The sequence below is a fragment of the Bos grunniens genome, chromosome 23 (assembly GCF_055505025.1).
Source record: "Bos grunniens cultivar Pamir isolate PY7600 chromosome 23, Bosgru_T2T1.0, whole genome shotgun sequence".
NCBI classification, from domain to species: domain Eukaryota; kingdom Metazoa; phylum Chordata; class Mammalia; order Artiodactyla; family Bovidae; genus Bos; species Bos grunniens.
In genome coordinates, this window is record NC_141187.1 from 35,367,002 (window position 1) to 35,391,318 (window position 24,317).

Consider the following 24,317-nt stretch of genomic DNA (forward strand, 5'->3'; position numbering starts at 1 on the left):
TAACAGTTATGTATTTTAGGGACAGAGTTTAATGTTTTGGTGAGTACCTTCTTAAGAGTGTGATGAAGAGTTATTTCTGTGTACTTTCAGATGCACTGACTTTTTCTGTTTGTGGTGACATAGCATGGATGCTGTCTTCATTGACCTTTCAGTACAGTTTCTGAAACTTCAAATTTAGAGGCAGTTAATCCAAAATTCGTAGACAGTTGACTCTTAGTTCTACTTAAAAACATGAGAATGGAAATAGTGCTATGCCTGGGTTAAGTCATTCATGCCTTATAATATTTTAAGTGTTTTAAATTACCAGGTAATATTTATTATTTTAATAGTTATACTCAAGGCACAATTTATTTGCTCTGGCTTTAATATAAAATTCATTTAGATTGTGTTAGAGACAAGACATTCAGTAGAATTTGCTATGTGATAGAAACTATCATTCATTCTCTTTTTCATTCATTTTGAATGATTGTGGAACATAGATTTCTAAAAGAATCAACTTTGGATTTTAAATGTAAACTTTGAATCCTGGGTCTACTTTTGATTGTTTTTTACCATCAGATAATTTTAACTTTCCTAGTTAAAGAATTTTAACTTCCCTAGGTCCCATTTGCATGCTTTGACTTCAGTACTCTGTATTTCAAAAGTAGCTATGAGGATTGAAGTTATCTTGAAAAAATGTAAATTCTGTGGCATTGCGTGTGGCTTTTCAAGTTGGTGCTCCATATATGAAAGTTGATGTTGTTTTTATATAGTTTCTGTTTCTGGGAAAAAATCCCATTATTTGTCTGTGCAGCAGAACTAGAAGCACAGTTCACTGATAACAACTACCTCAGCTAGCAGGTTATGTCTCTGTAGCATGCAAACCTTACTTATGGATGACGAGCCCTCTCGTTTTCCAGTAAGTTACTTTTGCAGTTGATTGTATGGATCTGAATGAAAGATACCATATGTTCCAGGCCTGGGCAATACATATTAATAAGCAATAGTGTAAAAAGTTTATAAACAGAAATGTCAGTTAAATAGAGCTGGGAGAGCTCGCAAATCCTGATGTTAGCAGAGTCTCTAACAGAAAGACTATTCTTTCAAGGACTCAGCCAATGAAAAGCCGTGGCTCTCTGTCTACTATAGGCCTCTTGACTTCCTTTGCTTCTCTATAAAGTGCTTTTCCTTGCTTGTACTGTGGGGATTTGCCCGTGGATCACATGGTTACAGATCCACCATTGCAGTTCTCTGTCAATTCTCAACAAACCCATGTTTGCTGGGGAAATAGCTGGCCATCTGTTAATTTCAGGTCAACGATAGAACACTGACTGTACTTACCCTGATGCACTCAGCAGAGCCACACCACCTTAAATTGTCACAGTCTGTACACTTAATTGCCACATTATATGCCAATAATTTTAACAACTTTATTAAACTCTACTGAAGGATGCAATATAAAGGTACTTTTATAGCTGTTGCAATTCCAACTTGAACTCCAGGCTTACTCTGTGCCCTGGGTCACATAACTGGGTTTTTATCTTTCCAGCTCTGCCTCTGTGCTTCTCTTGGTGATAATAGCAAATCCAATTTCCAAAATGAAGTCAGTGTTAATGGCAGGTGTGGGGCATTTGTTCAGTCTGCTCTTGTATTCCGTAGCTTTGATGCCTCTACATGTACACGCCTCCTGCATTGGTAGCTCTGTGGCTTTCTGTGAGATTTCCTGGTGCTTACAGTGTTCCACAGCCTCTGGTGGACAGAGTGCTTCCTGCCAGAGTGAGCGTCCTCCCAGCATCTCTAGTGAGAATACCGTTTTATAATTTTATAATTTTTCCTCTCCAATGGTCTGGGCCAGTCCCAGGTGCTGGCTTGTCTTAGACTGCTTCATGCTGTGACACTTAACTGAGTTATACTGAGCCAAGTTCCAAGCCATGACTAATCCATTTTTAGTATTTAGGCAATGGAAAATGGTTCAAATTTATTGTAGATTATATCTAGGATAAAGTATTTATTCTTATTCAATTGGTATATTTGAGAGAAGCAAAATGCTTATTTTACTTAAATACTGTACCATGTGAAAATTTATTTTCTTGAGAGGAGTAAGAAAATCATCTCATTTATTTTTTTCTTCATGTTCACAATGGAAAGCCAGATTAAGTCCCATAATACAAATAAATAAAAACTGTTTAATGGCATGTCAGCTTGAACAATGACATAGCAAATGTGAAATTAAATTTTAATGCATTTTTGAAATATGAGGAAAGGATAACCATACAGAAAGCTATATTATGAGCTCAGAAAGCATTAACCATTTTTATAAAAATATTAATAATTTATCATTAACAAAAGGTGGAATGAAAAATCATTGCAAATACTTTGAAGCACACATCTTAAATAAGCTGGTGATTTGCAAATAGCCTGTCAGAATCTTGCAGTTTTATTTGAAAGTTTTATTTTATTTATTTTTAGAGGCAGTTTGTACAGGATATTTAAAAAAATGAAAGAATTTGGTAAAGGAAAATACCTTTATATTTGTGGCAGTAAATGACATTCATTTTAAAAGCCTAAAGGTCTGCACATTACTTGTGTCCTCTCTTCAGTCTGCATCCCAAGGACACTGAAATGTGACCACAGATGTGTTTATTTTCCTAGACAGAACACATAGCAGAGTAAGAAGGACACTCAAATGCTTCATAAACAAATAAGCATGGTATCCATTCTGTTAGTTGAAATACAGCCACGTCATGTGCCTGTGATCACTCAGAGCCCCATTCTTGCCAGCGGTGGAGAAAGACAGACTGCCGCGCTGTGCAGGATTCTTGCAAACCTTGACTGTGTAAATGCTTTTAGACAGTTACCACATAAGCCCAATAATCACTCTGCAGAGGAGTTTGAAATTATGTGCCTTCAGGGTGAAGTAAATTTTGTTCCTGGACTTTGATACTACTTAACAAAGACTCTCTTTTCTGTCATACCAGCTGGAACACCATGTTTCAAGGGTAAACTCTTGAAAAAACTCCCAAATTGCTGTTTTCTTATTTTTTTTAATCTGAATAGGCAGAGGAATTAACTATGTTTTTCCAGTTTTAATTTTTTAAGAGACTGACTCATTTGGTTTGCTTATGAGGTTATATATCTTACAAGGTGTATTATGCTTTCTGGGACTCCTCAAAGCCTTATATTTTTCTTGCACCAGAAAGAACTATCTGTGGCAGCTACTTGCAGCCAGCTTGGAGTAATTGGTGTCACTTAGGCTTGTCTTTCTGCCATTAACAGCTAGAAAATAGAGGAAAATATGTGAACCAGCTGTTCACAGACACCAGATACCCGGCAGGGTGTTTGAGGAAGTTGAGATGGGGCAGAGTATTGAAGAAGAGGGAGATTTGGAGAGAACATGTTTCAGGATATTTCACTACACATCTGCAGACTGAAACTTCACAAAACCAGGCAAAAACAAAAGTACTAGAAAGAATTAGTTGAAACATTCCTAAGGCTTACACGGGGCTAGAAGAGACTTGAGTTCCAACTAACGAGAATGGAGAAACCTCACTGAACATGTGGGGACATTCAGTAGAGACAACAGAGGGCTACACCCTGGTCATGGGGCCAGGCTAGAGTAACAGTTCCTCTTACCTTTCTCTAACCAATGTTAAAACTGACTCACTGCCAGAACGAATCATGAAAACAGGCTTTAAAACCTGACTACCAGGACAAAGTGCCACACTCTTTAGAAGAAAGAAAGAAAACCCAAACACTCAAAAACATAGCGTTCAGAATTTCTAGTATCTAATGGAAATTATATAACAGGGACTCGAAGAAGCAAGGAGAGGTATCCATAAAGCAGGGGGAAAATGAGTCAATAGAAACAGACTTGAAATGACAAAAATAATGGAATTAGCGTTAAACCCAGTTGCAGTTTCTGGAAATGAAAAATGTAATGTGAGAAATGCTTAATTCACTGGACGGTTTTAAGAAAAACTTAGACACTAAAGACAAAAGAAAAGATCAGTGAGTTTGAAAACAGTGTAATTGAGAATAGGATGACAAATGATCACAGGGAGAAGAAGAGCGTAAAAATAGAGCCCGGTGCTACATGAGGAATTGTGAAGTAGGCCAAAATAACAGATATAGTTGGAATTGAAATTGCAGAGAGAATAGTCAAAAATTGTAAAATATTGACTTAAAATCATTCTAAATTTAGTGTAAATTACCAAGCCATACATCTGAGGAACTCAACACAGCTAAGTAGCATAAACACAGAAGAAACCAAAGGAACACAACAATTGTTTAAAATCAGTAATAAGATGAAACTCTTAATAGCAATCAGAGAAAAGAAACACGCATTACATAGAAGGGAAAATAGATAAGAATCACTGTAAACATTTTATTTTAAAATTCAAGCTAGAAAGTAGTAGAAAAGTAACATTAGAATTCTGAAGGGAAGAAAAGGCCAATCTAAAATTTTCTGTTTCAGTGAAAATAGTCTTAAACTGTGAAGTTTAAGTAAAAACTTTTCAGAAAAATAAAACCTTGGAGAATTTGTCACCGGTGGATGTGCATTACAAAAAATGTTAGAGGGAATTCTTCTGGTCAAAGGAAAATGATGCTAAATCTGCAACTATGTATAATAATGTAGTGGGTCAAGATAAGTAAATATGGAGCTTCTTTCCTTTCTTTCTTTTATCATTATTCATTAGTCTGAGTGAACTCCGGGAGTTGGTGATGGACAGGGAGGCCTGGCGTGCTGCCATTCATGGGGTCACAAAGAATCGGACATAACTGAGTGATTGATCTGATCTGATCTGATTTGTATTTTAAAAACAGAAAAAATCATGAAAACAGGCTTTAAAACCTGATTACCAGGACAAAGTGCCACACTCTTTAAAAGAAAGAAAACCCGAACACTCAAAAACATAGCGTTCAGAATTTCTAGTATCTAACGAAAATTATATAACAGGGACATCATGACATCAAAAGCATGATCATAAAATCTAATTAATTATACTTCATCAGTATTTAATATCTTTTGCTCCTGATAAACACTGTTAAGAAAATGAAAAGACAAGCTACAGACTGGGAGAAAATGTTTTTAAATCTTGTATGTGACAAAGAGCTTGGATCCAGAATATTTAAAGAATTCTCAAAACTCAGTAATAAGAAAATATACAACTTAACTTTAAAAACAGGCAGAAAATATGAATAGCACTTTGCTAAAGAGGATACAAAGATGGCAAATAAGCACATAAAAATACGTTCAATAACATTAGCCATTCTGGAAATCCAAGTTGAAGTAATACCATTCGTGTATTAAAGTGGGTAAGATAAACAATACTGACAATAACAGGTACTTAAAAGGATAGAGAACACCTGTAACTCATACATTGCCAATGGGAACAAAGATGGTACAGTCACCGGAAAATCATTTGACAACTCTTTCGAGGTTAAACATACACACACCATATGACCCAGCAGTCCCACGTGTGGGTGTCTGCCCTAGAGAACTGAAAACTTACCCTTACACAAAAACTTATACACAAAAATTCATAGCCTCTACATTCATGATTGCCAAAAACTGAAAAAAAAAAAAAACAACAACAACACTCAAATGCTGTTTGCCTAATGAATGGATAAACTGTTTAATATCCATAAAATAATGCATTGTGAACAATATAAAAGTATAAACTGTTTATACACAACAACTTGGTTAAATTCTAAATATTTTATTTTATGTGAGAGAAGTCAATCTCAAGAGATTATATGTACTATTATTTAATTAATATGATAGTCTCAGAAAGACAAAACTATAGTGATGGAGAATAGATAAGGGGTTTCCAGGGATTAGTTTCAGCCTAAAAACTGTAGAGCAGGATTGAGCCCCAGAAAAGCAGATGTTTTCAGTTTAAATCTGAAGGGAGAAAAAAGATGATGTCCCAGTTAGGAGACCATTTGGCAGGAAGAAATCTCTCTTACTAAGTAGAAGATCAGCCCTTTTGTCCTAATCAGGCCTTTGGTTCATAGGATGAGGCCCACTCACATTAAGGAGGGTAATCTTCTTTAATTTATTGATTTAAATGTTAAACTCATCCACAAACACCCTCATAGAAACACCTAGGATAATATTTCACCAAATATCTGGGCAGCCTGTGGTCCAGTCAAGTTGATGTATAAAATTAATCATCACAGGAAGTACATATCTACAAATTGGTATCACAAGGAATTTGGTGGGAATCTGGAGGTTTTCTATATTCTGATTATAGTGGTAGTTACACAAATACATATGTATTAAAATCCAAAGAGTGATACACAAGAATTAAAATGAAGTCAATTTTACTATATAACTGAAAAAAATAAAAGTAAAAAGTATTGACTAAAATGGAGATAATACACTATGAAGTTTGTAGCATGTGCAGAGACAAAACATGCCACAACAAGAGCACAAAATCTGGAAGGGGCTAAATTGAAGTGTGTTGTTTCTACTTTATACATGAGGAGGCAACTAAACCCTCCAATAAAAAAGCAGAAATTATCAACATGGATAGAAAAACAAAGTTCAACTGTATGCTCTAAGAAACGTTCTTAAAACATGAAAACACAAATAGGTTAAAAGCAAGAGGATGGGAAATTATATATAAAAAGCAAGATGGAAAATTATACAATCTCCAAATAATAACTGCAGTAAAGTTTGACTGGAGAGTAAATTATACCCCATGACAAAAATATTATTGAGGATAAAGTATATAGTATAAAATGATAAAGAAGAACAATTCATTAAGAAAATGTAACATTCCTAAGTATGTAAGGACCCATAACAGAGCCTCTAAATGTGTGAATGTAGTACTAAGAGGGCTGAAAGGAAAAATGGTCCTTCTCAGTAACTGAAGTTTGAGCCAACAGAAAAATCAGTAAAGGTATAGAAAACTTAAACAACACTACCAACATGAACTAACTGATATTTATAGAAAAGTTCAAGAGCAGAAAACACTTTTTTTTTTCAAGTAATATGGAACATTAGGGAAACTAGGCTTTGTTCAGGGCAATAAAAAAATCAGTAAATTTACAAGAACTTAAATCACACTGAGTTTATACTCTGTCCACAGGAAAATTCAATTAGAAATGAAAGACAGAAAGCTATCTGGAAAAACACAAAATATTTGGAAAGCAAAAAACACTCTTCTAAATAACTCATGGGTTAAAGAGAAAATGACAAGACAAATTAGAAAATAGTTTGAACTGAATGGAATTAAAATCTCAACCTGACAAAATAATTGGAGTGAAATTCAGTTGGTGCTTTGAAGAAAATGTATAGCACAGGCATATTAAATTGTCAAATCTCATTGAACTATACTCTTTAAATGAGTGAATTTTATTTTATATAAAGTGCCTCAATTAATTAAGAAATATAGCTACTAAGTATTGGGAGAAACATTCCACCAACTTGAGGGCTCAATAATACTTTCCTGAATATCATACTTTTGTTGACTATGTATAGGACTGTTACTTATGTGTTAATTAATAATAATAGCAATTATTGAGTGTCTGCTACTTTATAAACATGCTGCCAACTGTAAAGGATGCCAGTATGATTAGCACCAGGCTCTGCTGTTGACATACCGCCTTGCAGGGTTAGACTAGTCCTTGGCCATACAGTGGCAGATGGTACCAAAGCCCACACTGTGTATTCCTCATTAGCAATGTCATTCATAAACAAAATTGTGCACAAAGTGATAGGTGAGCCCTTGTCATCACCACAGTCAACAAAGTGTGTAAATACATGTTGATCTGTGCTTTTCCAATTTTTATTAATTCTAAGCTTCTTTGGGGATCTTGAGAACAAGCTCATACCCTTCCTTTGGTCATCTCATGTAGAAAATTTGAATCTTAGTCATTTTTTTAGGGGGGGCATACAGACCCCTTTAATAAAACAATAATCCTTAAAATAATTTAAAAATATACAAAAGACAGCCAAACTCAGACACTGTGGCCTGGGGGTGGGGTTGGGGTAGAGCTTGATCATGGCTTGTTTTTGGACATGGAGAAACACTCCAACATCAAACCTACACTATGTCAGTTCAGTTCAGTTCTGTTACTCAGTCATGTCCAACTCTTTGCGACCCCATGAATCGCAGCACGCCAGGCCTCCCTGTCCATCACAAACTGCCGGAGTTCACTCAGACTCACGTCCATCGAGTCAGTGATGCCATCCAGCCATCTCATCCTCTGTCGTCCCCTTCTCCTCCTGCCCCCAATCCCTCCCAGCATCAGAGTCTTTTCCAGTGAGTCAACTCTTTGCATGAGGTGGCCAAAGTACTGGAGTTTCAGCTTTAGCATCATTCCCTCCAAAGAAATCCAAGGGCTGATCTCCTTCAGAATGGACTGGTTGGATCTCCTTGAAGTCCAAGGGACTCTCAAGAGTCTTCTCCAACACCACAGTTCAAAAGCATCAATTCTTCGGTGCTCAGCCTTCTTCACAGTCCAACTCTCACATCCATACATGACCACAGGAAAAACCATAGCCTTGACTAGATGAACCTTTGTTGGCAAAGTAATGTCTCTGCTTTTCAATATGCTATCTAGGTTGGTCATAACTTTCCTTCCAAGGGCTGAGCGTCCTTTAATTTCATGGCTGCAGTCACCATCTGCAGTGATTTTGGAGCCCAGAAAAATAAAGTCTGACACTGTTTCCACTGTTTCCCCATGTATTTCCCATGAAGTGATGGGACCGGATGCCATGATCTTCATTTTCTGAATGTTGAGCTTTAAGCCAACTTTTCACTCTCTACTTTCACTTTCATCAAGAGGCTTTTGAGTTCCTCTTCACTTTCTGCCATAAGGGTGGTGTCATCTGCATATCCGAGGTTATTGATATTTCTCCCGGCAATCTTGATTCCAGCTTGTGTTTCTTCCAGCCCAGCGTTTCTCATGATGTACTCTGCATAGAAGTTAAATAAGCAGGGTGACAATATACAGCCTTGACGAACTCCTTTTCCTATTTGGAACCAGTCTGTTGTTCCATGTCCAGTTCTAACTGTTGCTTCCTGACCTGCATACAGATTTCTCAAGAGGCAGGTCAGGTGGTCTGGTATTCCCATCTCTTTCAGAATTTTCCACAGTTTATTGTAGTTCAGAGAAGTAACACAGCCACTGAGAGAGGGAGGGACCGGGTTCCATCAACACAAGGGCTCGGATACTGTTCTGTCTACCATTGCCTCCTCGTCTTTGGTGAGACACCCCGTCTCCTGTGACCCTCTGGAAAAGCTAGACCCTACCTCCTCCCTGCCCACCCTCCCTCTCTCCCTTCCTGTGCCAAGTCCTCAAGCCAAGGGTCATGGTTAGGATGGTCTTTGGTGCAGTTAGGCAGTGGAGTCCCGAGCACTGGCCAGTTCGCAGTCACTGTGCCCAGGTTTTGGGCCATCACCATATCACGCACTGCAGTTTGTGGGTGCTCGTGACCTGGTCTCCCCAACGTTTGGTTTTCTTTTCTTCGTCTGGCTTTTTTCCCTGTAATCTGTTGCCTAATTACTCTAACCAGGTCATGGAAGGCTTCGAAAACGTTGAGAGGTGGGTCCTTGGCACTGGTTTCGATATATGGAATATTGTGTTTGGTCGCCATTTCTTTTCCTTGCTCCCTGGTGATTTTCCTTAAATGAATCAGATCGACCTTTTGACCATGAGGATCATCGGGAATGACTCCCTGTCCTTGATGCGCAGGATGAGCTGGTGGAAGTAGTCCACGTGCTCGAAGGTGGCCTTGTCCATGACGGAGAAGACGATGGGGAAGCCGTCCCCTGTGAGCATGTACTGGTCCCGGAAGGCGCTGAACTCCTCCTGCTGGGCCGTGTCCAGAACGTCCAAGATGGCCCATTGATTGTCAACATCTGTATGTTTCAGGAAAGAGTCTTGGATGGTGGGGTTGTAGTCAGGTACAAAGACCTTCTGTAAAAGCTGAATGGTGAGGGCGCTCTTACCCATACCTCCCCACCCCCAGCTTGTATGTAGGGAGGTTGTGACTGGGGACCGCACTCCTTAGCATGTTGCTGGGTGGTCAGACCGTGAACGGGGCTTTTTAGGTAGTGAACAGGCGCTATTGCACACCGTTACCCTGGAGCCTGCGGTGGGGCAAAAGGGAATCTTAGTCATTTTGAAATAACACTGAGTTCATAAGTCATCTGCCCCAGTAAGTTGATTCTAAGTCTAGGCTTGTGTAATATGGCCATGATGATCAACTCTGCTAGAACCAACACAGGCAGAATGGGAGGGATAAACCAGACTATTGTAACATTTTTTTCCCACTGCCAAATGATGATCAATTAAAAAACCAGAACCAAGATTGTGAGCTTATTCATGATCAACACCAGAGACAAGTCAGAAAAATCCTGAACTATTTCTCAATGCTAATATTGAGTTTTTATAGTCAATTAAATTACTATTTTTATATTTAAATACTTATCTAAAGCCACAGGATTTTTGTTTTCTTTTAGTGAAAGATTTCTAAATATGTTAGTTAAATTTTATCAGATACTGATAAATAAAATGAATATGGATTAAAAGGAAATTTGGAGATAAGCAGCAGCAGCATGTTAATTTAGTGAGCTGATTTTTTTTTGGTATGAATCAGAAAAAACACAGAAAATGTTAACATTTAGATAAGACAGGTGAAAAACATTTATTTTAAAATTAACATTAATCTTTTCAAAGAAACACAAGAGCTTATCTGTAGCTAAAATGTTATTCAGTAATAATTTGGTTTGGTAGGTAAAACGTGAGAGGAAAAAAGGAAATGAGTTGAACGGAAATGATGGAAATCATCTATGTGCCTATTTAAGACATGTCTAAGTTTAGGGCATGTGCAAGTGAAAACACGGAAGATGACTGAAGCTAGCAGATACTGAACCCATCTTGTTCTCTTTTTTTCTTTATTTCCTGTAATTAATGCTAATTTTTATTTTAAAAAATCTGTAACACCAAAATGTTCTAGAAAAGTACTGGAGTGGGGTGCCATTGCCTTCTCATAAATCTTAATTACACTAACATATAACATGATTATATCTTTGTATTTCAGTGCACAAACATCTACTATTAAATTAGTACTAGAAAGGTGCTGTGACCAGAATATGGGCAATATTTCTATCATGTGACTGAAGGCCATTTATTTAAGTATTTTCTTACCTTCACTATTCAGGTTATTGTCATACATTCCTAGATAATAATGCCACAATCAATATCATTGTACAGAAAAATTGTAGGTATCAAGAGTTGTTTATTAAAAGGGAACCAGTATTTTAAAGGCTTTTCCAGTTTTTTCTGGAAAGATTTTAACAATTTATAACCTCATTACTAATATGTAAGCATGCTTATCTTACTATGTCCTTGTTAATAATATGCACTAACATTTTTTAGTATCTTGCTATCTTAAAAACTGAAGGTTATGTAAGTTTTCACTCATTAGATTAGCTGTGAAGATACATTTTTTTGTCATACTGTTTGTAGCTTTTACTTCATAAATCATCTATTCCAGTGCTGTCCTATGAACATAAAAACTGAGCTACAAATTTCATTTAAAATTTTTTCAGCAGTCACATTAAAAATTATAAAGCAGTATGGAAAATTAATTTAGGCAATTTAGTCTACTTAGCCCAATTACCATTTCAACATATAATCAATATAGAAGTTATTCATGAGAAATTAAAACATTTTTCATGCTAAGTCTTTGAAATCTCTACTTGACACAACACATCTCAATTTAATTGATCACATTAGATGTGCTTGTTCTTATCTCAGGTATATTTCAGAGACAACAAAACTGATTTAGAAGAGTCAAAAGAAAAATAGGAGAACAGAGTCAATTTTTAATGGGTTTGAGCCTAGGATTTCCTTACCTGATTATGCCCTCCATCACTGAAGCACCTCATGCACTCTGGGCAGAAGTTCTAGACCCTGATCTCTGAGCTGTAGGACACTCACAAAGGATTGGGGGAGGACAAGGGGGAGGTGAGTCTATAGTCTCTCCATCTGCCAGGCAGCCAAGCACCTCTGTCTATTCTGCTTGGGTCTAGATCAACTCTGGGCTTTCCCATTTTCCAAATTCATCCTTTCATTGTATTATATTTTTAGCTTAATGCAATTTTCTGTTCCTTCCATCTGTATCCCAGATATGATCCTGGTTCCCCTTTTCCACTGGGGGATTTCAACTTGAACCTCACCAATTCTACAACTTTTGAAAGTCTTGATTCTCCCTGGAATTTCTGATAATTCCCAGGTATTTATACTCCAGCATATCCTTTGTACTCCACTCCAGGCTTTCCCACAGTACATGTTTTTGCCTGAAATTGACGCAAACATAGTTCCCTTTTTATTTTCCCCAAAAGAATCAACATTGATGGAAAAAGCTTAGTGACAAATGTAACATTTATTAAAGCACTGTAAGACAGAAAAAGATAAGAGATAGGTGCATAGAAAACATCATGGTAAATGACTTAAAAATCCTCTTTGTATTTCTTATGCAACAAAGTCCTTTTCAGATACTCTGTCTTTGTGGGCTGTCGCTTCCCACCCTTGTGCCTGTGCAGGGCCTCGACTCACCCATTTCTCTCACCTCTTTCTTCAGATTCATCTTCATGATGACTCTTCCAGCTAACTTCTCTATTTCTTCTTTATTCATTGATCAGAAAAAATGTGGTTCTTCCAAATATCTATTTCAACATGTACTTACCAAACTATCCTCCCTTGTGAAGAGAGGCTTCTTTCCCTCTCCAGATTTTTTACTTTTATATATTATCTCATTGCAACTTAAGATATTGCTTATAATATCTAAGTTCAATATCTAAGTTCACAAAATTCACTCTCCTAAAATGTACAATTCAGTCTTTTTTAGTTTATTCACAGAGTTGTATAAGTAACACTTCTGCTTTTTTTTTTTTTTTAATAATCTATCCTCTTCAACAGTAGTTGAATCAGGTATAGCAATATATACGATATATTTTGTTTGAAATCATACCTAGTGTTAGTTTATGTAACATATCCTGATTTTTCATCTTTCTAGTTTTTTACAGAAATATCAATTGCCTTTTCTATACTATTGAAATGATTAATGGTATCATTTTCTTTGATGATGTTTATATATCTGTTTTATCTCCCTGTCTTAGCAAGTCATATAACAGAATTGTGGTCTTACAGCTTCATTATTAAGGTTATAAACTGTTGAGATTAAGCACTGTATCATTTTCTTACTTTTGTTTTCTTCCACTAAGGCTACCCGTATCACCTACCCATATGACAAGACTTTATTAGATCTCACAGCTCCTTTCTTTGCCTGTCTTCAACACCAACAGCTACTTCCCCCTTGACCTTGGAGTGTACACTTCAAGTTCACACTCTTTTTCTGCTCTTCCTTGACTTCAGAAGTTCTCTGTATTCAGAGATATCCTTTAATTTCTGCTTGTATCTCTTGTAACACCCATTATGGATTGATTGCCCACTTGACTGGTACTAAAGTTCTCAGAATTCATAGATGGAAACTTTTCCTACAAATTTGTTGTAAAGACAAGTTCTATAAGAGAATTTCCAGGTCAGGATTAGGAGCTATACGCATGGTCCACCAAATATACTCTCCAAAAATATGAATATCATAAAGAGAGGAAAGCTGAGAAAGGCTCACATTAGAGGACATTAAAGATAAAATGGCAGCTAAATACAGTATGTATTTATACATACATATGTATGTATGTGGAGAAGGAAATGGCAACCCACTCCAGTACCTTTGCCTGGAGAATCCCATGGATGGAGAAGCCCGGTAGGCTACAGTCCATGGGGTCGCAAAGACTTGGACATGACTGAGGGATTTCATTTTCACTTTCATGTAGGTATGTGCACCTGCAGTCTCCAATATGGCAGCAGCTAGTCATGTGTGGCTATAAAAGTTGATATTAGTTGAAATTAAATAAAGGTAAAAGTGCAGTTTTTCAACACAGTGGCCACATTTCAAATACACAGTGTCTATCTGTGGCTAATGGTTACTGCATCAGAGAGGGGAGGTCTATTCATACACACTTTCACTTTCAGAATATGTAATTCTTTTCGAAGAATTCTTGGGTCTCAATACCTGTTATTTATTAAAAATTTGGGTAGCATATCACTATAGCTAAAATCTCTAGTGTTCAATCATTTATTATATATCTGCTAAATTTACCCCTGAAAATTTTAAATAAAAATGACATGATACATTCTTTGAGTTTTTATGATTGTAAAATGTAATTTACAGACAACTTTTTTTGACAGTCTTGCTTTAAACACTAAAAATAATGGCTAAGAAGAAGATATATAGCACCATGAATTCAACAATGTTATTGGGAATTTTAAATTGTGGTTTACCAACAAAAGGAAATTTTAAAATTGCCATCTTCAGTTTTCTAATTTTAAACCCCCTTAAAGTTATTAAAGTAATTTCCCAGAATATAAGTTGCTATGGAATGGTCTTGTTTTAGCAAGAAAACCAAGGAGTGCGTTTACAAAAACATACAAAAATTATTTCCTAAAACAACATTTTTGTCTATGAGCTTTGGATCTCTTTAATAAAGAGGCCTGTGCTCAATAGTCAACTGTGCATGAAAGACCACGGTAATGTCGTATTATTGAGCACGAATGCCTAATTTTAAAGAGTAACCCTTTTGCATTTATGACCTATATATCAGAATGAAATCTCATTGCATTTCTGGATTTTGGTAGTTGTAAAGTCATTTATCTAAAAAAACATTTATTTTTAAATGTTTGGACACACTGGAGAAAAACTCAGTTAAAAGGAAATCAAACCCAGTGTTAGTCTGGGCTTCAGTGTCAGTAAATGCAGTTTTGAAAGTAGTTGTTCTGATGGGTTCTCTGGAAGTTGGTATGTTCTGAGAGAGGAGTGGGAGAGGCCTCATAATTAGGGTAGTAAGTTGTCTTGATACAGCTGCCAACTAGTCTTATCCTAGCTTTGATTAAGCAAACTTTTTAGGGAGTTCAAATTGCCACAAACTGTATTGATCTTTATGAAAAGAATCTGATTGGTATTGAATGGGATTGTATTAATCAATATCTTGGGGTCAACCAGCTTTATTTTGACACTATAAATTTCAACACAGATGTGAGTAGATTACAGTATTGATTTTGATTTTTTTTTCCTTTGAGCATCTAGTATTATGCCTAAAGTATAATGTCTGCTCAATACATGTTGAATAAGTAAATAAATAATTTTTAAAAATTTGCTTTTGAATGCAAAAGTATGCTTAAACCTAATATGCCTCTGGAAGCAATTTCAGCAAAATACCACATGATGGGGTTGCTATTCTATGAACAAGGACTTCTAAAAAGAAAATACCCCTGCTGCATTTCTGGTTATGGTGAACTAATTTAGAAGTAGGTAGAAAACATTAATACAGATTTCTCAAAAAAGATCAGCTTCCTTTTTTTGGTTAAATATTATATAATTATTTTAAAGCAGATGCCTTTAAAAATAATACAGCAGTAACTCACCAGTGTGGTTCAGAGTTGAATTTGCCAAAAGTTTGAAAAAAAAAAAAAATCACAACACAGGTCCTTTTGCCTTACCTTGGACATTCTGACTCAGAAATACTTGGAATAAGAAGGGGGATCCATAATAAAAAACAAGAAAACAGCCCAAACAGTCTCTCCTAATTCTCTGTCTCAGCTAGAATTGAGACTCTAAACTAGTAGAATATATTATTAAATTTATTAAACTTTTGCCTGTGACAGGGCTTCCCTGGTGGCTCAGATGGTTAAGAATCTGTCTGCAATGCAGGAGACCTGGATTCAATCCCTGTGTTGGGGAGATCCCCTGGAAAAGGGTTTTAGGAGGAAGTAGAATTGTTTGGTAGCAAAAGAAAGATACTTCCAACCCAATGAGAGACAAGAAAGAGATCTCAAAATCAGATGTGATAGTTCGTAAGTTATACAATTGGGGGGCCATTTAGTATATAGGCAATTATTTCTATAACTGCCTGTGGTCCTTAAGAATTCTTTCAGTACACATTATAGTCATTGACATTCATAATGATTCCACTGAAACATTTGTTTCCAGAATACATTATAATACATTTCCAAAGATCCTTACAAAAACAAAAACCACCAACACGAATAAAAAAATAAAATAAACTTTCAGATTATTCCCCAGAGTTGTAATTTACTATTCAACCTCTTTACCTCCTATTGTATAGAAGAACTTCAAGACTAAATTTTGTCTGCTTTTTACCATGAATCTTTGTTTATACACTTCTGATTGCTAAGGGCAGAGTCTATATCTTATCTTTTTCTTTTCTGTGTGTTTAACACAGTGTTTTACCGAAAAGAGACATTTGATTTATTTAACTTCAGAATAAGCTCAGATAGCTGGAAAATTCATTCATATCTAATTCTCCTGAAATTTCTGAGAATTGAGGCTTATTTTATTACTTTATTATTTTTTATTAGGTGAAGCAGGAAGGGATTTGTACGAATGACTTCTCTAGAAATCATCTAGCTAGAATTCTTTCATTTCACTCAGTGAAAGGCTACCCACTCCAGTATTCTGGCCTGGAGAAATCCATGGATTGTATAGTCCATGGGGTCCCAAAGAGGTGGACACGACTGAACGACTTGCACTTCACTTCATTATGACTCTATACCTTGATACTCATTACCAATCAGAAACAATAGGATGTCTTAAGAATACAACAAATAAGTGTTTTAATTTATTAGAATACAAAACAGTAAAATGATATATAGATTATATAACTAGAGATAAATATTACCAAAAAGTGCCAAAATAAATGGATTTTTTTTAAAAAAGGGTGAATTTATAAATGTATCATAAGCTATGAAAAATACTTATGAGACTTTAAAAGGAACCATATTATAATACTCCTTGGGACTGAATGGTATATTAACCCTCCTGTATTTTGAATAAAGTGTTTTGGGTGAAGGTACTTCATCCAGGAAGAGAAGAATATCTAAAATATTTATTTTCATAATGTTTTCCTCCTAGTTTCCACTCTAAAGATATCAAAATTACATGGATATTGATAATTCAGTCAGAGTTAGCTTCTGTTAAAAACCAGTCATTGTAGGATTTATGCATGATTCATAATTTGCCAAAATATAATTAGCAATTGGAAAAGATGTCTCACATGTGGCTGAAGGAAATCATCCCATTGGTTATGATTATTTTTCCAGATTTGATGGATAGTACATACATTTTAGGTAAAAAGAAATTTCAATTTACAATTTTAATTTCACCAGTCTATTATGTATGTTTGATTGAACAAAATGTGATTTGTTCAAATATTTTGTCTTATTATCTTTAATTAAATTCTACTTTATGATCATGAATTTGTAATGGCATTAATAAGAATAAGGCAAAAAATGATAGTGGAGTTTTAATTTAGTGCTTATAAGATCAACAGAGCTGAGAAGGGGCCACCTATCATTTATTTCACTGACAATTTAATTAGAATTTGAAGAAATACTAGTGGGCAAACTTTAATGCGTGTATTAGCTTAAATTATGTAACACTGAAAGGATCTGCAAATACCTTAAAATGACCATTTCTTTTTTAATTGTAATCTAAATATTTATTAAATGTTAATAGAGCATCTGCTGTCAAACCATGGCCCTTCTTTTTAGTATTCTAAAGAGTACTGTGGTCCCCTGTTATTTGTGACTTGAAACTGGTTTTTTAAACATTGTTTTGCTTGTTTAGAATTATTTTTTTACTAATTGGACCCATCTCTTAGAACTCCTGTTCTGGTGCCTTGAAAAAGTTGAGCCAGAACTCAGGCTCAGAATGCCCCTTTTATATGCCTCTGTATAACATAACATAAAGTATATGATATAAATAATTAATTGATGGAAGAAGCACAAGCTGGAATCAAGATTGCCGGGAGAAATATCAATAACCTCAGATATGCAGATGACACCACCCTTATGGCAGAAAGTGAAGAGGAACTCAAAAGCCTCTTGATGAAAGTGAAAGTGGAGAGTGAAAAAGTTGGCTTAAAGCTCAACATTCAGAAAACGAAGATCATGGCATCCGGTCCCATCACTTCATGGGAAATAGATGGGGAAACAGTGGAAACAGTGTCAGACTTTATTTTTCTGGGCTCCAAAATCACTGCAGATGGTGACTGCAGCCATGAAATTAAAAGACGCTTACTCCTTGGAAGGAAAGTTATGTCCAACCTAGATAGCGTATTCAAAAGCAGAGACATTACTTTGCCAACAAAGGTCTGTCTAGTCAAGGCTATAGTTTTTCCAGTGGTCATGCCGAAGAATTTATGCTTTTGAACTGTGGTGTTGAAGAAGACTCTTGAGAGTCCCTTGGACTGCAAGGAGATCCAACCAGTCCATTCTAAAGGAGATCAGCCCTGGGTGTTCTTTGGAAGGAATGATGCTAAAGCTGAAACTCCAATACTTTGGCCACCTCATGCGAAGAGTTGACTCATTGGAAAAGTCTCTGATGCTGGGAGGAATTGGGGGCAGGAGGAGAAGGGGACGACAGAGGATGAGATGGCTGGATGGCATCACTGACTCAATGGACGTGAGTCTGAGTGAACTCCGGTAGTTGGTGACGGACAGGGAGGCCTGGCGTGCTGCGATTCATGGGGTCGCGAAGAGTCGAACACGACTGAGCGACTGAACTGAACTGAACTGATATATATAATAATATGTATGTCTGTATGGTGTGTGTATATGCATGAGTGTATGCATATGTATGGCTTCTCTGGTGGCTCAGATGGTCAAGAGTCTGCCTGCAATGCAGGAGACCTGAGTGTGATAACTGAGTCAGGAAGATCCCCTGGAGAAGGGAATGGCAACTCACTCCAATATTCTTGCCTGGAGAATCCTATGGACAGAGGCACCTGGTGGGCTATAGTCCATAGAGTCACAAAGAGTCAAACACAACTGAGCAACTAACACTTTCAGTTTCTTTTTATGCACATGTACATATACACTTCAACCCATTCTCGTGGAGACCTAAGGTCTTCATGTATCTCCAGTTGGTGGATGGAAAGGGGAGCCATGATGGCTTACCATTCAAAATTAACAAAACAAAATGAGCAAGTATTAAGGTGAGGACTGTGACATTGAGAGGAGAAAGCTCACGAGTGTCTTCCTTAAAGGGAAAAGAATGGCCAGTAGTCCTATGGCAAGAAGCAGTTATCCACTCTAATGGTTTGATTTGAAGGGTCTATGAAGGCTATTTTCCACCAAATAGTTTACTGCTCCAATTCTTGTGTTTAATATTTGAGCATGTACTGAGTGCAGGACACTGCACTAGTGTGTGTGAATAGAATGGCTAAAAAAAGTCAAGGAAACTGTTTTTTAAAGAGATTGAAATTTAAAGAAATTAATAAGATAACATAGTTTTAAAAAAGTTAACTCAGTTTTCCTAAGCATTTTCCTTTTGAGTGAAGAAACCATCATTATTTAAGAAACCATGTAAATAAAGCTTCAAGATAGAAACTGAGACCCTGAGGCAACTGCTAGTGAATAAATAAACTAACCAATATTAATTCTATCTTAGAAATATGTGAGATTTTGAATGTGGATGAGGAGAGCTCAAAGACAGCAGAGCGTCACAGTGGTTGGCTCAAGAAATTTAATCAAAAATTTAATTGAAATTGTCTCTATTTCTGGGAAAAACATACTCAGTGAGTGTGAAACAGAATGCACAATGATAAGAGAAGGCTGCTCTTTAGCAGGAATTGGTAAGACAGGTCAAATTGTGAGTTTGACTGGGGCAAAAGGGTGGAGAGGCACAGTCCGGGCAGAAGGAAAAGTGTATGCAATGACATCAATCTGGGAAGTGGCTTTCCCCCTGACTCATCCCAGAGAAGGTCAGCAAACCTTAGGATTTGTAGTACAAGGGTAGGCTACACCAAGGAAGACAGTGTTTGTACTAGGTTTTTGTTGGAAAAATTGGGTAGTTAGTGTCTTAGGATTGCTAAGACAGATTGGATTGCTCTAACAGAATACCACATACAAGATGGTTTATTAACAAAAGACTTCATTTGTCACAATTCTGGAGGCCGCAAAGTTCAATATCCAGACACTTGAAGATTTGGTGTCTGTGAAGATTCAGGTTGTCCCCACATTAAGGAAGGGGTGAGAGATTTCTCTGGGTTTTCTTTTATAAGGGCACTAATCCCATTCATGAGGGTTCCATCCTCATGATCTAATCACCTCTCCAAAGCCCCAGCTCCAAATACTGTCACATAGGGATTAGGTTTAAACAAATGAATTTTGGGGGAACACAAGTGTCAGTCTGTAGCGATCATTGATAGTCTTCAAGTGGATCACAGTTATGATTGGATTTTAATTTTAAGGAAATAATGCTGACTTATCTATGAAGAATGGACTGAAGATTGCAGTGGATAAGATAGCTGGTGGCTTTATGAAAAATGAACTGAACAAAGGGTATAAAAATTATAGAGACTAACTAATAGGATATATCTGTAATCTCAATAACAGATGATGGTGTCTGGATGTTTCTGGGGTTAAACATTAGAAAAGTCTAAGGTCATAATGAATTTTAAATCTCTCTGCTCCTGGTAACTTTCATATATTTAACAAGGTATTGCTAATAAAGTTCCCATTCTTTTTCACTCACCCTTTGAACTTTCTGCAAATTTGTGTGAAGTCATTCATGCGTCTTCAATTCATGACAGTAACATAGCATAACATGGGATATTCCCATTTGCATTATACTAGGAGTTAGCTCTTTTTGTAATGATATGTATGAAATTAGTACAGTAATTAATAAAAAAAGTATATCTGCTATAAAGTTGGAGCATTGAGCTGGAATTGTTACTATTTTTTTTTTTTTTAAACTAGGAAAGTCTCTTCTTTGGATAATTTGGCATCAGAGTTTTGAACTAAATTTGAACTTAGTGGTGTATGAATTAGTTTCCCCGTGCTTAGATGTGACTACATTTTTTCCAAGAAAAACAATTTGAAAGTCTTGGAAAAAAGCTCAAAAAATCCTCTTAATATATCAAATAACTCTTACAAAACAATTCTTTGATGTTAAGTGTGAAAGTATCAGAAACATGGAGATTAAATTTCCTCTGGGACATTTCTACATGAACGGAAAAAGTGCTTAGTAAAACACCTTTTGGGTTTTGCCTATTCCCAGAAGCATTTTAAAAGGAAAATAGGCATTTAGCAAATCCAAGAGCAGCTGAATTTTTACATCCTTTATACAGACGTATTGTGTTACTTAACTTCTTTTCCAGTTCCTTTAGTTTGATTCTTTTAATATATTGGGATTTTCTAAACTTTGCCCAGTTGGTTTTAGTTTGGGATGTATATTTTCAAGTAGGACCAACAGTATGACCAGAAGTCATTGCCAACAGAGATGTTACTCCAAGGAGTTTCTGGATTTAAAGTATAATATGTTCTACCCCGTTTACAACCACATCTTCCTCATTAAATGTGACTCTCATTCAGTGAGATCAAAGCTGGCCTTGAGAAAACTGGGATATATTCAAAATTTGAGGGTTGTGAATAAACTTGGCCTGCATAAAATGCACCAAGGAAACACCATGCCTTTTTTGAAGAATCAATGCTTTTTCCCTGAGTTCTGTTATTCAATGACTTAAACAAACAAAAAAACACACTTTTTATCAGTTTGTATTGGTTTCCATGATTCACTTTTTTTTTTCAAAAATATAAGTGTTCATGAGTAAGGAAATTAACAGATGAACTGAGCTAAACACTTTACATGCATTATATTAATATTATATTTGAACTGGTGAAATCTCAGATGGTAAAGAGTCTGCCTTCAATGCTGGAGACCTGGGTTTGATCCCTGAGTCAGGAAGATCCCCTGGAGAAGGGAATGGCAATCCACTTCAGTATTCTTATCTGGAGAATTCCATGGACAGAGGACCCTGGTGGGCTACAGTCCATTGGGTCACAAAGAGCTGGACATGACTGAGCAACTAACACCAACCCCTTATTTTTAGATGAGCAAACAGAGTCAAAGGGTCAGTGTTCACACTCAGGAAATCACGAAAGTGAATTTTAAATTTTGGCTGTTCTTCCTACTCTCAAAGTTATGGTTCTTTTAACTTTTCTGGCTTTACTTTTTCTCCTGTCATTTAAAGATGAATTTTGCTAAGGATCTATACTTGGCTTTCTTCTAGCTATGATTTCTCACAATTTGATGCCATCCAATTCTAGATTTTCCCTTAATATTTCTGCATAGATGATTCCTTTGTATCTATGCCCTTTCCATCATCAGCAATATGTCGGGTCCTAATTGAATTCAAATTTAATTTTACAAAAAAGGTTACTAAAGTATGTAATTCACTTTGAAAAACTTGAAAAATGTTAAATCTTTACCCAGTGGGTAAGTAAACTATCCAGTAGTAATACTCATATTTAAAATGGGCCTATATTCAAACTTGTATGAAAGTTTGGATATTTGTGTGGCATACAGTTAATAGCAGATATAAATCTTGTTTCTTCCAAGGTGGCTCATTGGTAAAGAATCCGCCAAGCAGGAGATGTGGGTTCAACCTCTGAGTCAGGAAGATCCCCTGGAGAAGAAAATGGCAACCAACTTCAGTATTCATGCCTGGGAAATCCCATGGACAGAGGAACCTGGTGGGCTAAAGACCCCTGGTGGGGTCACAAAGAGTTGCACATGACTGAGTGTCTCAACAACAGCAATAAAAACAACAACAACAACAACAGCATAAATCTTGTTAGAGCAGATGTACTAAAGTCTCGATTTCAGTTTTATATGGAGGCATTTTATTTGTAGGGTACAATATAGAAAAATATCCTGAGATGAAAGAGTTCTGAGTTTATGCTTTCATTTTATTTTATTTTATTTTTTTAAATTTTATTTTATTTTTAAACTTTACATAATTGTATTAGTTTTGCCAAGTATCAAAATGAATCCGCCACAGGTTGGGGAACACATGTATGCTTTCATTTTAACATTTCCCTCCTTATACTGCATGTATACATACAGGCTTATAATGAAGGTATATTTTGACCTCTTTCATTGAAACAGAATCCTACAGAGCATCTTTTCTCTGACGTATGAGATTCTTTGGCAAGAGTATAACTGGGTTTTCTCAGCTTGCAGTTTCTCCTATGAGACCAGCAGGAGAGAAAACCAATGGGAAATTCATTTCCCAGTTAGCATGCTTCCCTTTCTGTATTTCAAAGTGTGGTCCCTTGTAAAATCTTACACGGAACTTTCATTGCATTCTTGAAATATTCAGTTCCTCTGCTGTATCAGATTCTCACACACACAGAAAAATGTTCAATTATAAAAAAAAGTTTCCTTTACAGACTATAATAAAATATTACATTGTGGTTATATGAGTACTCACACTTCAACCAATGATAATAGAAACCATTGCACACCGTGTGATAAGCTTCAGACATAACCATTCAGGAAGCTAATACGAAACCTTTGGCTAATTTGGCCAAATTTCTCTAATTATCTTCAAGGTGATGTCCCTGCCATCATTGTTAACTGTATTTATTAATGTAATAGTTTCCTAAATAGAATTTAATGAAATAATACATAACTATTATGAAAACTTCATAAACATTTTTGAGTTTTTAATAGGAGCCATAGATATACAGAGAATTCAAAATTATTTCACTTTTGAATATTTATTTCAAAAATATTGAGAAAATTATTTCACTTTGCTCAGTTGGTCTATCTCTTTGTGATGCTATGGACTGTAGATAGCCTGCCAGGCTCCTCTGTCCATGGGGATTCTCCAGGCAAAAATACTGGAGGGTTGCCATGTCCTTCTCCAGGGGATCTCCCCAACCCAGGGATTGAACCCAGGTCTTCTGCATTGCAGGTGGCTTCTTTACCGATTGAGCCATCAGAAATTAGCCATTTCACTTTAAGTGGTTTAGATATTTAAATTATTTTCAAATAGTAGTTTATTTAAGGTTGTTAGTTATCTTTTTAAACAATAAACTTTTAATTTAAAAATTATTTTAAATTTGCATAAAAATTCTAAAGATTGTACAAAGGGTTCTTGTGCATTCCATACTCAGCTTCCCTTCTTATTAACATCTTACCTATATGACACATTTGTCACAATTAATGAAACTATAATGATAATTATTAAACAAAGTCCATATTCTATTCAGATTTCTTTAGTTTTCACCTAATGTCCCTTTTTGTTTCAGGAATCCATTCAAAATACCATAATATACTTAGTCCTCATGTATCCTTAGTAAACTCTTTGCTGGGTTTTTCTGTTTTTCCTTATTTTTGATGACCTAGACAGTTTTGAGGGGTACTGGTCAGGTATTTTGCCGAATGT

The 24,317-nt window shown here is 36.1% G+C and overlaps 1 long non-coding RNA gene and 1 pseudogene across 1 annotated transcript in view; one reads left to right on the forward strand and one right to left on the reverse strand.

Annotated features, from left to right (window-relative positions):
* Nucleotides 1-24,317, forward strand: part of LOC147347610 (uncharacterized) — a 462,458-nt gene that overhangs the window by 302,172 nt on the left and 135,969 nt on the right. The window lies entirely within an intron of this gene.
* LOC147347615 (ras-related protein M-Ras pseudogene) lies at nt 9,391-10,371 on the reverse strand (annotated as a pseudogene).